Here is a 10,052-nt window from a genome sequence, read left to right as displayed (position 1 = left end):
ACCTCATGCCTACATATCCCTAGTGGAAGTCAGAGCTTAATGTAGTTCGGGGAACTAACTAGGGAAATTAATTATTTTTGGTGCCTTGTTTGAAGCTCAAGGTTGAAGCTTGGAATTAAATCTCTGTTTACAGTAAAGAGACATGAAATTATCTCTACAGAGAGGTATTAATACTATTCTACCACAAACATTTTAAAGGAGTGACAGAATAACTGAATTCATTTCATTCAAGAGGGGGACCTTACTTGTGTATGTGCAAGTATACCAGTCAAATGCCTCTTAAATGAAAGAAAGATGCTCATTCAAATTAGGGAAAGTTACCACATGTCTGGGTTTTACTGCCAGCTCATGCCTTTCAAAATCCTAAATGGGAGACTTGATTAAAATTGAAATGAAATGTTTGTTTGTTTGAATGTGGTAGAGTAGTAAAAATATCTCTCTATGGAGATAAGCTATGTCTATCTACTGTATAAAAGATTTGACTTTAGCTGGCTTGTATGAGGCCCAAGCTTGAGGCTTTTTGATTGATTTATTAATGATTATTTGACTCTGAGAGATGACTCCACTGGGGGGTTAATTACAGGGTATTTTTGTGTTCTGTACAAAGCCCAGAATTGAGGCTGACTCTGTTTAGGGAAAGTCTATTTGATGGATTTTATTTGATGTTCTGTACAAAACCCAGAATTGAGGCTGACTTTGTTTAGGGAAAGTCTATTTGATGGATTTTATTTGGTGTTCTGTACAAAGCCCAGAATTGAGGCTGACTCTACTTAGGGAGACTTTATTTGTGTGCCTTGTACAAAGCCCAAGGTTGTGGCTGACTGCTGAGAAAATTGGGTTTTTTATACTATGACTCTAGTTAGGGAAAACATTATTTTCTGCCTTGTACAAAGCCCAAGGTTGTGGCGGACTCTTTTTTAATGAATTGAGTATGGATGACTCTATGGGGAAAAGATCCTAAGTGTTAGGAATCTTTGACACATGAAAAATATGGTTTATCTGCCTTGTACAAAGCCCAAGGTTGTGGCTACTGAGTGGTGAAGGACTCACTGGGGAGACTCTATTATCTGCCTTGTACAATGCCCAAGGTTGAGGCTGACTCTTGACAGGGGAGTTTTATTGTTTGGGTGCCTTGTATGAAGCCCAAGGTTGAGGCTAACTGTTTTTGTTGGTTTTGACTCTACTGAGGAGGTTTTATTTATTAAAAGACTGTTTTTCTTTGGAAGCTAACCCTTTCCAGGGATTTTGACTCAGCTGGTGAATTTGTCTGTTAGAAGACTGACTTTTATCATGTTTTTTGGAGGCTGACCCTTTCCAGGGGTTTTGACTCTTTTGGGGAAATTATCTCCTAAGAGAAATGAATCTTTATTTATTTTGACATTTAATAATTGACTTTGGAGGCTAACCCTTTCCAGGGATTTTTATTGAAAATGAAGGAATGTGTGGAAGCTAACCCTTTCCAGGGATTTTGACATTTTAGACAGATGTTGGAGGCTAACCCTTTCCAGGGGTTTTTATAGAATGATTTGGGTAGCACTCCATTAATTTTTAAAGGATGAAAAGATTGGCAGAAAGATTATCTAGTGGAGACTTCTTGTTTAAAGCCTAAGATGAAGGCTGACTCAATGCTGAGGATGACCAAACATGGATCCTAGACTCTACTAAGGAAGATTGATGAAGATAAGGGTGACAGAGACTGTCCATGTCTCTCATTCCAAAAAGTGTACTCAATGCAAAATTGAGACAAACTTAGCTTGTTTAAAGTCTGGTTTAAATTGGAAGAAACTCACCAGGGTAGGCTAAAAGGTGACTAAAGACCTGTTCCTATGTTTATAAGAAACCTGATGGGTCCTTGTATACAAGCTCAAGAGAAAGCTGGAAATGCTTTTAAGAAGCCTGTGGGTCCTTGTACAAAGCCCAAGAGGAGGCTAATCGAGGGTCCTTGTTATAGCACAAGAGAAAGCTATGTAGTTTTGAACTTATTTTGGCTCTAAGCAAATGGGTAAGAGGTTTCACCGGGAATAATTCCTCTTTGGGTGGATGTGTCCTATTTATTTGGATTCTAAGGTATTTGCCAAGATGTTTCACCGGGAATAATTCATCTTGGGGGTTTGAACTACAAATCTCTAATTAGGAAAGAGCCTTCACCGGGAAGACATTCTCAATCCTAGGCCATATTCCTATAATATATATATAGTTTCACTGTCCTAAGGTTTATACTCAAACGTAGTTCTAAACTAATATATGCACAATTTATATTTGACAGTAATTTAAATAAAGACTGTAAATTGAAAGCTTGTAAAGCCTAACCTGGATGGAGTGGAGGCCATTGAAGAAGTATGTACAGAGCCTCAACAGTATTTTTATTGTTTTTTGTTGATAACAGTTGAATGTATATGATAAACAGTTAATGGTTTTTGAAAACAGAAGAAGTGAAGATGGACAAAGGTCACATAGGTATCTGAAGAGTTTCACCGGGAATAATGCCCTTCAAATACCAGAAGAATGTTTTTGAAAACAGAAAGAAGATTTTGAAAATACAGTTTTGAAAACAAGCTAAGAAGAGAAGGTTTTTGGGACTTACACTCTATTAGAGGCCCAGTACTTTACAGTACTGGTGTAAAAGTAATTTAAAAAAAATGATCTGGAATGATACAAGGTTTTGTTGTTTGAAAACCTTAATCATCCGTTTAATCGGAGACTGATAACAGCTTTGAAAATTGACAAAAGTCAACTTAATTAAGATAAAAATAAAGATTTTTACTTAATTAAGACCTAAACAATTAGGGTTTTATCATAAAATTATTCACAAAGTAATTAGGTTAAGACAAAATGAAAATATATATATATATATAAGTATTTAAGAAAACATTTAAAATATACTATTTTAAACCTAATTAAAATACATGAAATAAATAATATTTTTTTATAATTTTTTGATTATTCACAAAGTAGGTATATTAAATAGCAAGTGTGTGAAAAATGAAATGAAAATGATTTAATTTGATAGGTTTATTAATTGTGTGAAGTTTGTAAAAAAAAGAAATGAAAATGGGTGTTAAAAAATTGGTTTGGCCCTAGAGAGGTTCGAACCCACGCCCTTCATGATCACATTTCAAAACTTAACCAACTGAGCTGCGCGCGCAGCTTGTCAACTATATACACTCAATATATTATATTTTCAGATAAGCCAGGAAATTCAAATTTTACGCGCGCCATGTTCATCTTCTTCCTCGAGCTTCAGATTTTCAAATTCCTAACTCTCTGGTTTCTCAACTAAATGGCATGATGTAAACATCAATCTCACTCGTTTTTGGACAAGGAACATGATTATGGGCTCAGAATTCATTTATCCTAAGTGTAACTAACGAATTTCATCATGAACACGAAGAACACATAAACCCTAATTTTAAAATTAAATGATGCACAAGATGAATAAATGAACAATGATAGAGGGTTTTCAATCCTCTGATGATGCTGAACAAGATAGAATCGAGCTTTAACACAAAGAGTACTTAAATTAGAGAGGTGAAGTTCAGAAACTTACCTCTGAAAATGGAGGTCGTGAGGATGATTGAGAGCACCTGGGCTTGAATGAATGATCTCAATAGCTTCCCTGAGACTCAATGATGCTAACTGGATGCTCGTTGTAGCCTGAATCCTTCTGAATTGTTCTATGGACCTCCCTCGATTTCAGCTTCAAGTGAACATGGAGGTTGTTGAATTTGGAGTTACAGATGAGCTGCAGCCATCTGGTTAGCTTCACTAGGACCTGAGGAGTGTGCCTGGATGATTGGCTTGGCTCAGAACCTCCTGAATTACTCCATGGACCTCCAACTGCAAATGCTCCAAAGTGAGAGCAACAATGGTGTTCCTCCACTTACAGAAATGATCCAGGTGCTTGGATCACCTCAAATGACCTCCCTTGAGATGTTAGAATGCTCACTTCCCAAAGATAAGCTCTGGTTTGAAGAAATCGATTCTTCTTGCCAAAGAACTTTGAAAAACAATGAACAAAAGAAGAGAAAGAGAAAGCAAGTAATATGGTTGCTTTGGTGTCTTTTTGAATGAGGAATGCATCTGTATTTATAGGCAAATGGATCAGTATAGCTGCAGAGGAGTGAGCTTCCTTAGTGAAGTTGATTTGCTTTCTTAGCCATGAAGGAATTTTGCAAATATCTCTTATGCAATGATGAGAATTTTGATTCCATTTGATCAATCCCCTAGCCCTCGATTTTGCTTGATCTTAGGGGACAATTCTGAGCCAGAAATGAGCTCTAATTGGTTGGTGAGAAGATTCCTTGGGTGATTCATCAATTTGCCATAAATTCACAAATGTAATCATTACATAATCACATGTTCTTGTTTTTAGAATCTTCTTCAATCCTTATGGCATGGTAAAAATGAATGCATGGCATGGTTTCAGATGTGTTATGGGTCGTGTAGCATCTATAAGAGAGGTTATTTGCACAAAATTTGCAAAGTCCAAAAGTGTCCATGACCTATAATTTTACTTCATGAGGCCAACTTTGAACAAGCATAACTCCTAGCTCAAATTGAATTTGGAGAAGGTTGAACACAATTTGGAAAGCCCTAAACATCTACTTCAAATCATTAGTTTATATCTTCTTCAGAATCATTTAGGAAATTTGTGAAAAATGAGCCCAAAGTTGGATGAAAACTAGGTTAAAACACTTAGAAAAATTTCTAAGTGTTTATGACCTAAACTTCAAAATTTCCAAAACTTCATAAATGGTTGATCTTTTGAAAAAAGTTCCTTTGTAAGATGTTGTTTTATTTTGCAAGATCTACAACTTTCATGTTGGAAGTTTTTTGAGTTGTGTAGGTGAAATTTTGAGATCTCACCATGCCTTCAAAAACCCTAATTCCCGACTTTTCGCTCCTTGATGAATTTCTTTGAATTTCTTTGGCCAAATGACTTTGACATCCATATATTGATGATATTGATCTTTGAAAGTCATTTTTTGACCAAAAACCTTAAAAGTCAATGATGATCCTTCACAGTTGACTTTTTCCTGACAAAGTGAATTTTTGGGCTTTTGTGTAGAAATAAGATCTTCTCCCCAAATGGATGATATAAATGGATTATATGGAGGTAGTAGAGATCCTTGAATCATGTCTTGAGTTTTGGATTCATGCCCTGATCAGAAGTCAACTATCTTGGTGAATTAGGTCAAAACCCTAATTTGTCGACCATGTGAAAGTAATGACTGTAGACTTTGAATTGAAGTGTGATGTCCAGTAGACCTTGTAATATGGGTTATTTGAAGATGATTGATGTCTTTGAATGACCCTCTGAGTTTTTTTAGGGTTTCCCAAATGTGATCCCTGATTTTAGTCCTTGATAGGTTCAAAACCCTAGTCTGGTAACCTGAGTAAACCTGTACTCATATGACTGGATGTCTAATCAATCATAGATGAGAAAAGTGAAGTTTTTGAGCCCCATGATTGTATTAGAGACTAGTCTTTGTATTGATTGATCCTTTGCCTGAGCTTTCTTGTCTTTGAGCATCCTCGATTAGGTACCAGATGGAGAAATGACTGCTCTGGGTACTTGTCTTGACCTGATGAACAATCCTGAAGGTATGTCATCTCAGGGGGGTCAAAAATTAGGGTATGACATACATATATACTTTTTCTTTTACTATATTTATTATATTTGTTATATATTATTTATAATATTTTTATTTTCTTAATTATATATTTATATATTTAATATTTAATTACATATTTATTTTGATTATATATTTATTTGTTTTCTTATTTAAATTATATTTATTACTTATATATTTTCAAAAATTCATATATATTTTGTTTTTTTTCCAAAAAATTCATGAAAAATATTTTTGCACTCGATTTTATTTTCTTATCCCGATTAAATTAATTAGGTCGCGAGACCAATAATTAATTTAAATCGTTTATATTTTCTTATTTAAATTCGTACCCTAATCAGGGTTTACGAAGATCATGCCCTACGCTGAATGTTTTTTCATTTATGCCTTTTTTAGGGTTACTCTTCAGAGATCTTCCGACTACGAACCACGATCCAAAGCTAAGTACCCTATTTATTTTTAAAGTCTATTTTATTTCCTTTTAAATTAGGGTTACTTTTTGGACACCGCATACACTCACATCCATTATTTTGCCTTTGCCCTTGTTTCAGGGTTTACCTCCGAGGCAACCTCCGACTCTAATCATATCAGATCAAATTCGAAAGCTAAGTATTATCTCGTATTTAGTTTAAATAATCTTTTTATTTCATTCTGTTTTCTTAACAAATTAGGGTAAATTTAAATATCAATGAACTGCCTATACACTCACGCCTCGTTGTTTCTTCTTTCAGTTCTCAATGGTCAGAGTCAATGCTTCAGGCAAACCTTGCCCTCAACCCTGTTAGGCAAATGCCAAGCTAAGTACCTTCTCTCTATTTTACTTTTAATTTATTATTCTACTTTCTTTGTGGTTAATGAAGTTTGCCCATGAACTTGATAATGCACTCACTCTCTGCTTTCTGTCTCCTCCTTCTCCTTTTCAGGGTTCGTTGATTGCCAAAGCTACGAGTTTGGTATCCCTAAACTCTAATCTCTTATTCTTTCTGTTTAGTTATTACTTATGTCAAACCCTATTAAGGGATCCGCTGGTTTCATTGTCCCCTTCCCCATATTACTGTTTCTTGCCTTATATTATCTGCGTGGTTAGTAAAATAGGGAGTGACAACTATTAAATTGAATTAGCCTCGTTAATTTACAAGATAATATAATTGAATATAATCACGTGATTGGTGCACACACGCACGCTTTTGGGTAACCCTCTCTGTTGCCTTGTTGCCTGTTGCCTGCTGCCTGTTGCCTTTGTGTTTTTTGCAGAATAAGCCACGTCCCTCGAATACGAGGATACCTCAGCCATGCTGCCTCGATAAATAAAGGTCATACGACCCTAAATGATGCTGCCTTCGATACACAAATATGACCTCGACCCTCGGAAGTTGCCTACGGAAAAAGGCTGAGGTATCTTCTGGCTGCCTACGAATAAGGCTTATTCTGATCCTCGCCTTAGACTACCTGCCCTCCCATGGCATGGGATAGTCTTATGGCAAAGGATATTTCGATGACCCTTCTACCTCCAAACGAAAGGCTTCCTGCCCCCTTATGGCAAGGATTGACCCTTTCATTCTGAAAGGCTAAAAGAGACCTATCATCTGAGTTTAAGGTAATTGCCCCTAATTGCCTTGCAATGCTCAATTTTCATATTCTTTCTCACAATTCTTCAAAAACTGGCTGCGCTCATTTACGAGCTAAAGTCCACTTTTTTTCTTTCATCTACTTTCTCTAAAGACAAACGAGCAAGCAAAGCAATTAAGAGCCCATGGAAAACCATGGATGCAAAGGGTGCCTTACACCTTCCCTTTGCATAAATTACCCCCCGAACTTGGATTTCTTTAAAAAGGTTTTTTTTCTGTTTCTTTTAGCCTTTCCGAATTTGTTTGGATAAAATAAAAGTCGGTGGCGACTCTTGCTTACCGCGACATTTCGATTATAAAAAGTCAGTTCACCGTATTACAAAGGGTAATTTGTTCAAAGCTTTCAATAGTACAGTTGTTACCCTTGTTCCAAAGCATGATCAAGCTAATGAAGTAAGGGATTTCAGGCCTATTGCAGGCTGTACCACTATCTATAAAATCATATCGAAAATTCTGACTAATAGACTGGGCAGCACTCTTGGTGAGATCATCCATCATAGCCAGGCAGCTTTCCTTAAAGGGCAAGTAATCCACAATCATATTTTGCTTGCTTATGAGCTTATGAGAGGGTACAATAGGAAGGGAGGTACACCACGTTGTATGCTTCAGATTGACCTTCAAAAAGCATACGACATGGTTGACTGGACTGCACTTGAGACAGTTATGGCTGAGCTGGGTTTGCCTGATAAATTCATCAAGTGGATTATGGTAGGTTTGTCCTCAGTGAGCTACAGATTTAATGTAAATGGGGAATATTCTAATATCTTGGAGGATAAGAGGGGCATAAGACAAGGAGATCCAATATCTCCCTTGCTCTTTGTGATCATGATGGAGTACATGAATAGAGTGCTAAACAAGATGACAAAAAATGGCAAGTTCAAGTACCATAGTAAGTGCAGAAGTCTGAAGATTACACATCTTGCTTTTGCAGATGATGTTCTTCTGTTCAGTCGTGGCGATGGACAGTCAGTGGAAACTATGCTAGAGGCTTTTAATGTGTTCTCTAAATCTACAGGGCTTGTGGTTAATCCAAAGAAATGCAAAATTTTCTATGGTGGGATGGATGCAGAAGCTAAGCTGAAAGTGAGTCAGTTGACAGGGTATATTGAAGGCAAACTTCCTATACGTTATCTGGGCATTCCACTGGCTAGTTGCAAGCTCAATCTGCAACACTACTTGCCTCTGATTGATAAAATTGTCAGCAGAATTCGTCATTGGTCTGCTCATCTCCTTAGCATTGCTGGTAGGATTCAATTAGTAAGGAGTGTCATTGGTTCTATAGCTCAGTACTGGATGCTATGCATTCCTCTGCCTGCTTTTGTTATCAAGAAGATTAACTCTATATGTCGCTCGTTTATTTGGACTGGGAAAGCAGCTAACAGTCGTAAGTCCCCGGTTGCTTGGCACCAAGTTTGTAAACCAGTGAAACAGGGTGGGCTGAATATCCTGAACTTGCAGGTCTGGAATTCTGTGGCTTTGATGAAAAGCCTATGGAATATTTGCATGAAGGTTGACAACCTTTGGGTTAAATGGGTTCATACCTATTACTTGAAAGGTAGAACCTATGATGCTGAGATCAACAACAATAACTGTACCTGGATTCTTAAGTGCATTATGTCAAAGGTTCATGATATTAATAGTTTTCAACAGCTGTGGAATAGTATGATTGTACAGGAGAAGTTCCATATGATGAAGGTTTATAGTACGCTTATGGGGGATGATAGTAGAATTGACTGGTATCATCTTATGAGTCACAATTTTGCTAGGCCAAGAGCTAAGGTGACATTGTGGCTTGCGATTCAAGACAGACTTCCTACAAAGAAGAGGCTTCACAAATTGGGGCTGATGCAAGATACTACTTGTGCACTCTGTGGTGTGGCAGAGGAAAGTGTGGACCATCTACTGTTCCATTGTCACCATACTGTGAGTTTATGGGATAGGTTGTTAGAATGGCTCGATATACAGACTGTAGGTATGAAGAATATCAACTGGATCAAGAGGATCACTAAGGGTAAAGGCCAGAAGAAAGGGCTTCTAAAAGCTGTTTTGACTGAAGTAGTTTATAGTATCTGGATTTATAGGAACAAAAGAATATTTGACACAGTGATGGATAATAGGGATATTCAGTGTATGGCTAGGGACATTGTTGATACCCTAGTGTATAGAGGGTGGCAAAAACCAAAGTATAGGAAAATTATAGTCAATACTCTTATGTAATTAGGTCATTTATGGTTAGGTTGATTGTTTTGTAACTGTTCCTCTTTTGAAGTAATAAAATCTTTTATTTCAAAAAATAATAATAATAATAATAATAAGGGTTAAATATGTTAGTGGTCCCTATAGATATGACAATTTTCACTTATAGTCCCTACAAAAAATTTCACCGAATTTTGATCCTCACAAAATTTTCCGTCACGAATTTTGGTCCCTCCCGTTAGATTACTCTAACGGAGGCTTACGTGGCACGCCACGTATCATGCCACGTCAGTAATAGTTAACACTAAAAAAAAAAGAGACGGATTGCGGGAGTTTTAAACCCCCTTTAAATAACTTAAAAAATAATAATTTTTTACAAACAATTAATCAAACCAACATAGACACATTGATGCATAGTCTGATTTAAGTATAATTAATTCTTAAAGCATATTATGGGTTTGTGAAATTTGCATTATTACATTAATAAATTTCCCATTATTATTACTCCTTTTCAATTTTACATGGATTTTTCTTTAGGGTGTATTAATGCAACACAATGAATTCAATTTACAAATTCAATATTTGAACAGTGGGC

The sequence above is a fragment of the Vicia villosa genome, linkage group LG4, assembly GCF_029867415.1.
Source record: "Vicia villosa cultivar HV-30 ecotype Madison, WI linkage group LG4, Vvil1.0, whole genome shotgun sequence".
Lineage (NCBI taxonomy): Eukaryota > Viridiplantae > Streptophyta > Magnoliopsida > Fabales > Fabaceae > Vicia > Vicia villosa.
The sequence above is the reverse complement of the archived record's forward strand: the minus strand, read 5'-3'. Positions refer to the sequence as shown.